The 8,545-nt window shown below is 43.3% G+C and overlaps 1 protein-coding gene across 1 annotated transcript in view; it reads right to left on the bottom strand.

Annotated features, from left to right (window-relative positions):
- Positions 1–8,545, bottom strand: part of eloal (elongin A, like) — a 118,487-nt gene that overhangs the window by 109,047 nt on the left and 895 nt on the right. The gene's annotated exons all lie outside the window — the stretch shown is intronic.

Raw genomic sequence — 8,545 nt, forward strand, 5'->3', positions numbered from 1 at the left:
GTCAACCCTATCTAAACCCCTAATCATCTTGTACACCTCTATCAAATCTCCCCTAAACCTTCTTTTCTCCAATGAGAAAAGCCCCAAGTGCCTCAGCCTTTCCTCATACGATCTTCCTACTATGCCAGGCAACATCCTGGTAAACCTCCTCGGCACTCGTTCCAATGCCTCCACATCCTTCCTATAGTATGGCGACCAAAACTACACACAATACTCCAGATAAGGCCGCACCAGAGTCTTATACAACTGCAACATGACCTCAGGACTCCGGAACTCAATTCCTCTACCAATAAAGCCCAGTACACCATATGCTTTCCTCACAGCACTATTTACCTGGGTGGCAACTTTCAAAGATCTGTGTACATGGACACCAAGATCCCTCTGCTCATCCACACTACCAAGTCGTCTACCATTAGCCCAGTAATCCATCTTCTTGTTACTCCTACCAAAGTGAATGACTTCACACTTCGCTATATTGAATTCCATTTGCCACCTTTCTGCCCAGCTCTGCAACTTATCTATATCCCGCTGTAACCTGCCACATCCTTCTTCGCTGTCCACAACTCCACCGAATTTCGTATCATCCGCAATCTTGCTCACCCAGCCTTCAAGCCCCTCCTCCTGATCATTTATAAAAATGACAAACAGCAATGGTCCCAAAACAGATCCTTGTGGAACACCGCTAGTAACTGCATTCCAAGATGAACCTTTACCATCAACTACTACCCTCTGTCTCCTTCCAGCCAGCCAATTCCTAATCCAAACCTCTAATGCACCCTCAATGCCATACCTCCGTAGTTTTTGCATTAGCCTGCCATGGGGTACCTTATCTAACGCCTTGCTAAAATCCATATACACCACATCTACTGCTTTACCCTCGTCCACTTCCTTGGTCACCTTCTCAAAGAATTCAATAAGGTTTGTGAGGCACGACCTGCCCTTCACAAAACCATGCTGACTATCCTTGATCACATTATTCCTATCCAGATGTTCATAAATCCTATCCCTTACAATTCTCTCTAAGACTTTGCCCACAACAGAAGTGAGACTCACTGGCCTATAGTTACTCGGGCTATCCCTGCTCCCCTTCTTGAACAAGGGGACCACATTCGCTATCCTCCAGTCTTCTGGCACTATTCCCATAGACAACGACGACATAAAAATCAAGGCCAATGGCTCCGCTATCTCCTCCCTAGCTTCCCAGAGGATCCTAGGATAAATGCCATCAGGCCCAGGGGACTTATCTATTTTCATCCTTTCCAGTATTCCCAGACCTCTTCCCTACGTACCTCAAGGCCATCCATTCTAATCACTTGTGACTCAATATTCACATCAGCAACAGTCCTGTTCCTGAGTGAATACTGACGAAAAGTATTGATTTAGTGTCTCACCAATCTCCTCCGCCTCCACGCACAACTTCCCACTACTATCCTTGACTGGACCGATACCTACCCGAGTCATCCTTTTATTCCTGACATACCTATAGAAAGCCTTTGGGTTTTCCCTAATCCTACAACTAAGGACTTTTCATATCCCCTTCTCGCTGCTCTTAGCTCTCTCTTTAGATCCTTCCTGGCTACCTTATAACTCTCAATCGCCCCAACTGAACCTTCACGCCTCATCTTTACATAGGTTGCCCTCTTCCCTTTCACAAGGGATTCCAATTCCTTATGAAACCATGGCTCCCTCACAAGACCCTTTACTCCCTGCCTGACTGGTACATACTTATCAAGGACACCCATTAGCTGTTCCTCGAACAATCTCCACATATCATTTGTGTCCTTCCCTTGAAGCCTATTTTTCCAATCCATGCATCCTAAGTCATGCCTCACCGCATCATAATTTCCCTGCCCCCAGCTATAACTGTTGCCCTGCAGTGCACACTTATCCCTCTCCATCACTAGAGTAAAAGTCACCGAGTTGTGGTCACTGCCCCGAAGTGCTCACCTACCTCCAAGTCTAACAACCTGGCCTGGTTCATTACCTAGAACCAAATCCAGTATAGCCTCACCTCTTGTTGGCCTGTCTACATATTGTGTCAGGAAACCCTCCTGCACACATTGGACAAACACCGACCCATCTAACAAACTCAAGCTATAGCTTTCCCAGTCAATATCTGGGAAGTTAAAGTCCCCCATAACAACCACCCTGCTATTTTCACTCTTTTCCTAAATCATCCTCGCAATACTTTCCACTACTTCTCTCAGACTATTAGGAGGCCTGTAGAAAACTCCTAACAGGGTGACCTCATCTTTCCTATTTCTAACCTCCGCCCACACTACCTCAGATGGCAAGTCTTCCTCCATCACCCTTTCTACTGCTGTAATACTATCCTTGACAAGCAATGCCACACCTCCCCCTCTTTTACCCCCATCTCTGACCCTACTAAAACATTTAAACACTGGAACCTGCAACAGCCATTCCTGTCCCTGTTCTACCCACGTCTCTGTAATGGCCACAACATCGAAGTCCCAGGTACCAACCTATGCTGCAAGCTCACCTACCTTATTTCTTATACTTCTGGCATTGAAGTATACACACTTCAAGCCACCTTCCTGTTTACAGGCACCCTCCTTCGAGATCGATGCCATGTTCTTAAACTCCCTACACTCAAAGTCCTGTACCCTAAAGCTACACTCCAGGTTCCCATGCCCCTGCAGAGTTAGTTTAAACCCTCCCAAAGAGCACTAGCAAACCTCCCCCCAAGGATACTGGTGCCCCTCAGGTTCAGGTGTAGACCATCCTGTTTATAGAGGTCCCACCTTCCCCAGAAAGAACCCCAGTTGTCCAGAAACCGGAATCCCTCCCTCCTGCACTATCCCTGTAGCCACACATTTAACTGTTCTCTCTCCCTATTCCTCAACACTATCACGTGGCACGGGTAACAAACCAGAGACAACAACTCTGTTTGTTCTAGCTCTGAGCTTCCAACCTAGCTCCCTGAAAGCCTGCCTAACATCCTCACCCCTCTTCCTACCTATGTCGTTGGTGCCAACGTGGACCACGATCTGGGGCTGCCCCTTAAGGACCCGGAAAACACGATCAGAGACATCACGTACCCTTGCACCTGGGAGGCAACATACCAATAGTGAGTCTCTGTCACCCCCGCAAAACTGCCTATCTGTGCACCTCACTATTGAGTCCCCAATAACTATTGCTCTACTTTTCTCCACCCTTCTCTTCTGAGCAACGGGGACAGGCTCCGTGCCAGAGGCCTGAACCTCGTTGCTTACCCCTGGTTAGTCATCCCCCCCACAAGTATCCAAAACGGTATACTTGTTCTTGAGGGGAATGACCGCAGGGGGTCCCTGCACTGGCTGCTTCCTCCCACTCCCCCTCACTGTCACCCATCTCTCCATAACTTTCGGAGTAACTACTTCCCTAAAGCTCTGATCTATGACCACCTCTGCCTCCCGAATGATCCGCAGTTCATCCAACTCCAGCTCCAGTTCCCTAACACGGTCCTGGAGGAGCTGGAGATTAGATTAGATTAGATTACTTACAGTGTGGAAACAGGCCCTTCGGCCCAACAAGTCCACACCGACCCGCCGAAGCGTAACCCACCCATACCCCTACATCTACATCTACCCCTTACCTAACACTACGGGCAATTTAGCATGGCCAATTCACCTGACCTGCACATCTTTGGACTGTGGGAGGAAACCGGAGCACCCGGAGGAAACCCACGCAGACACGGGGAGAACGTGCAAACTCCACACAGAGAATCGCCTGAGGCGGGAATTGAACCCGGGTCTCTGGCGCTGTGAGGCAGCAGTGCTAACCACTGTGCCACCGTGCCACCCATGGGTGCACTTCTTGCAAGTGTAACCAGGAGGGACGCTAATGGCTTCCCTCACCTCATACATGTTGCAAGAGGAACATTGCACTGCCTTCGCTGCCATCCCTCTAAACAGGTAAACTTTAAAAACCAGATCTAAAGAAACAAACAAGCAAAATGCAGCACTTACCTGCTTACCACAACGGGTCTTATTATTAGGTTAGAGGAGGAGGGTGGGTGGGAGGCTCTACCCCTGTAGTGCCTCGGGTTCCTCGCCTGCGCGCTTTTATAAGAAAAAAACCCTTCCCAGGTAAGCTAGCGCGAGACCAGCTTCCGGGTCCACTAGGCGCTTAAAAAAAAAGTTATGTCCATTGGAGAGGGCATACCAGGATTTGGTTTAACATATCATCTGAATGACAGCTGTTCTCATAATGCAGTGTTGTCTGAATGCTACACTGGAGTCTCAGCCTTGATTACTGTGCCCAAGCCCTGGAGTGAAACTAAAATCCAGAACCTTCTAACCTAGAGGTTATCGCTAATAGTGATTTAGAAATATAGCTGCAGGACATCATGAAAACTGGACTGTTTGTCTTTAAACAGCCAATCTTTTAACTAAACCAGAATGAGTAGATAATGCCCTGTTTACCAATCTATTTTCTTAAAAAAAAATCAATGGAATGTATGTGCACACGAGAAAGGAAGTTACAAGTAAATTTGCCACACCACAGCAGTGTGGACAGGGTTCTTAACAGCATGGCCTTAATGAAGGAGTGTTGGAGTGGCATGCAGTAGAGGAATGAAATTAGTGGGAAAGATTTTGGTTAGTTCTAGGAAGTCAATGGACTCATCCAGAACAAGGCCAGAGATGGAAAAGGTCGCATATAAAAGGGGGTGAGTATTTCAAAGGCCATTCACTGTACCAATAATGTACAGTAGGTCATTGAAGGGAGTTACTGCAGTCAATATTTTTAGGCTGTGTGACCTCTTTCAGTGCTTTACATATTTTCTAACTAGGAGTAGAGGCATGTCTGAGAGATTACTTAGAAATCAAATGCGTTACTATGCATATTCCTATCAATCCTAGCTACGCCTGGCTTTTTGTAGGACATATGGAACATTCCTTGATCTAGTCTACTACACTGAAGCCTTTTCTAATGCCTTTTTCAACCACATTGATGATGGTATCGAACGGTTTTCTGCTATTGCCTTAAACAGGTAAATTTCATCTCATGCCTAGTTTCCACTCTTCTCTCAACTTCAAACAGACAAACTCTGACTCTCCACTTCCTTGACTTCTCTATTACTGGAATAGGCCATTATAACCACACCAACTCTCTCAGCTACCAAGATTACACTTTTTTATTCCCCATTTCCTGTAAGGGCTCCATTCTATTTGCCCAGCTTGTCGACCTCTCATATCTGTTCGAATGAAGGAACAATCCACACGAGCACTTCCGAGATGTCTTCCTTTTTCTTCAATTGAGGATTTCCCTCTGAAGAGTGGTGACAGGGCCCTTGATGGTGTCTGTACTATTTCATGAACTTATATCCTCCCTCATTCCTCTCCCTTGAAAACCACAATTGGATCCTTACGTTGCACTTCACCAGTCTCTGCATTTAATGAACTATTCTCCTCTATTTTCAAATGATGCCACCAAACGCATCCTTCCTTTCCCCATCAATACTTTAAATGGACTCCACAACACTCTAATGACCTTCTCAATTACACCCTTCTGTTCCTCATGGTATCTTTCCTTACCAATGCAGGATTTGCAACATCTGCCCTTTTACACCTTCTCCTATCTATCCAAAGATTAAAATTTCTTCCAGATAAAAGAGTAATTTACTTTATTGTGACCAAAAAAACTATTACATTTCAATTAAAATGCAGTCAAGTAGATCACAATGTACAGTTGAATTAGCAATTTTCTCACATGAAAATGAGTGGAGTTTTATTCATCTGAAACAAAATCAAACACAACAAACACACAAAACACAGGGAATGAGCTTTTAAGGAAAAAAAAGGAGGATTATCTGGTTCAGGCAGAAAGGTAAAGGCAGTACAGCTTATAGTTTTTTAAAAAAAGACTGAGTTGTGAAAATGAAAGCAGAGTTTAACTGCTTAGCGGTTGTCTTGTTTTCTCCATAATAGTAAAGCTGCAAGTGTCCCCTCGTTTTCACTTGCCATTATTGCAAGTTGCTTTTTCATCATCTGGTGTCTCAGCTTGAGCATGAGTGCCTTTCAGTCCTTGTTCACAAATCCATTTTACCAAGAATCTCATCATACTTCAAAGCAGTTATAGAGTCAGAGTTGCAGAGCACAGAAACAGACTGTTCAGTCCAATTCATTCATGCAGACTTAGATATCCTAAATCAATCAAGTCCCTTTGTGAGATTTCGCCCATATCCCTTTAAATCCTTCCTATTCATATACCCATCCATGTGCCTTTTAAATGTTGTAGTTGTACCAGCCTCCACAGTTCATTCCATATAGCCACCACCCTCGACATGAAAAAGTTGCCCTTTAGGTCCTTTTTGTACCTTTTCTCTCTCACCTTAAAACTATGCCCTCTAGTTTTGGACTCTCCCAGCCTGGGAAAAAGACCTTGGCTATTCACCCTATCCATGCTTCATGATTTAATAAACCTCTATAAGGTCACACCTCAGCCTCAGATACTTCAGGGAAAATAGCCATATTTAGTCTCTCTCTATAGCTCACACCCTCAACCGTATGTTATGAACTCTTTCAAGTTTCACAACATCTTTCTTATATCAGGGAGATCAGAACAGAATTCAATATTCCAAAAGTGGCCTAACTAATCCCCTACACAACTGCAATATACATCCAAACTCCTATAATCAATACACTATTGAATAAAGACAAGCATAGACAGGCCTCCAGTCTGAAAAAACACCCCTCCACCACAACCCTCTGTCTCCTATCTTCAAGCCAATTTTGTATCCAAATCGTTAGCTCTCCCTGAAATCAATGTGATTTAACCTTGCTAACTAGTCCACCATGCAGAACCTTGTCAATGTTATTGAGGAAGATCCATGTTTTCATTTTTGCTTATTGTTTTCCCAAGCTGAATACTCCACAGATAATCTTTTATCTCAAAGTGTAACTCCCAGAAATAAAATGAATCAACTAGGGGCTATGGATCTGAGTTTTGATGTCCTTTTACAATGATGTTAAGTCCACTCAGACTAATCCTCCTTTATAAATGGATTCACATGCCTGGCTCAAGCTAGTCAGATGACCACAGCAGCCAGTTTAGGTCTATATTGTCCTTATTCAACCCACTTTTAGGGTCATGACAGTCTCAGGCATTAAAGTGAAATAATGGAAGTTGAATATTTATAGTCCTTTTTCACTATACGTACTTCTTTCAATCCATTGCTCAAAATGCAATCTGCTCTTAGTGGGGGAGACCAAACACAGATATTTCAAAATGTAGAAAACCAGTCTTTGTTCAGTCCACAAAACAAACCCACCATTCTGGTCTCTTGTTGCTTTAATTTTTCATCTTGATCTCATGCCAACCCCTCTGTCCTCAGTTTCCTGCAGTGTTCCAAATTAACATAAACTCAAGCAAACTTTCAATTACACACTTTACAAACTTCCAGAACAAGTTACTATAACAATCTCAAGATTATAATTTGGGCACTCATTTGTTTCCTCTCCCTTTGCACAATGATTTTACCTTTATTTTTCTCTCATTTTTGAATAACAAGAAATCAACACACTGCCACGCCACAACATTTCTCGACATTTGTTTCTTCACTTGCGTCATTACCACTTCATTTGTATCTGGATCACACACCCTTGTGTCATTTAATTTCTCCTGTTTTACACACCTCAATCCTTCCCCTTGGAATTTTTAGTCTCTTTCCACTCTGTTCACTTGCTTAAAAATCTATTACATTTCCCAGTTCAAAGGATATTGACCTAAAAGATTAAAATAGAACAAGGTACTGTAGATGCTGCAGATCTGAAACAGAAACAGAAATTGCTGGAGAAACTCAGCACATCTGGCAATATCTGTGGGTAAAAAAGCAGAGTTAACACTGTGCCTGCTGATATTTCATCAGACCTAAAAGACTAATTACTTTTTTCTCCCTTCTCCAGCACTGCCGATTATACTGATTCAACGATTTCAATTTTGTATCTCTGGTGAAAGATGGCCAACATTTAAAAGTTCTGGGAGCTTTCAGCAAGACAAAAAGTTTGAAAATAGTGCAAGAGAACATAAGAAATAAGAGGAGGGACTATTCAGTCCTTCAAGCATTCCACACCATTCAACAAGAACATGCCTGATCTGCCACAGGCCTCAACTCATTTGTGCCACCTCCTTATAGCCCTCAACACTTTGGTAGCTCAAAAAAGTCTACCTCCTCTTTTAATTCTAACCATGTCCCTAGATTAAGATTCCCCCACTAATTGTAACGCCTTCTCAACATGTACCCAATTAAGTACACTCAATACATTAATAAAATCAGCCCTCATTCTTCTAAACTCAAGTGAATAAAGACCTAATCTGTTTATCTGTTCTCCATAAATCAATCCCTTCATTCCAGGAATCAGCCCAGAATAACTAGGCATCATGGTATTGTTAAGTAGACATGGGATGTTTGTCACTTATTTAATTTTATGAGACTATATAAACAGAAGTTGTACAACTAAATGGTAACTTTCATCCTTATATCAAAGCAAACTAGTCAAATGAAATTTTCATTTCAAAAAGTATTTGGCCCAACTTTACAAGA

The sequence above is a fragment of the Chiloscyllium punctatum genome, chromosome 3, assembly GCF_047496795.1.
Source record: "Chiloscyllium punctatum isolate Juve2018m chromosome 3, sChiPun1.3, whole genome shotgun sequence".
Lineage (NCBI taxonomy): Eukaryota > Metazoa > Chordata > Chondrichthyes > Orectolobiformes > Hemiscylliidae > Chiloscyllium > Chiloscyllium punctatum.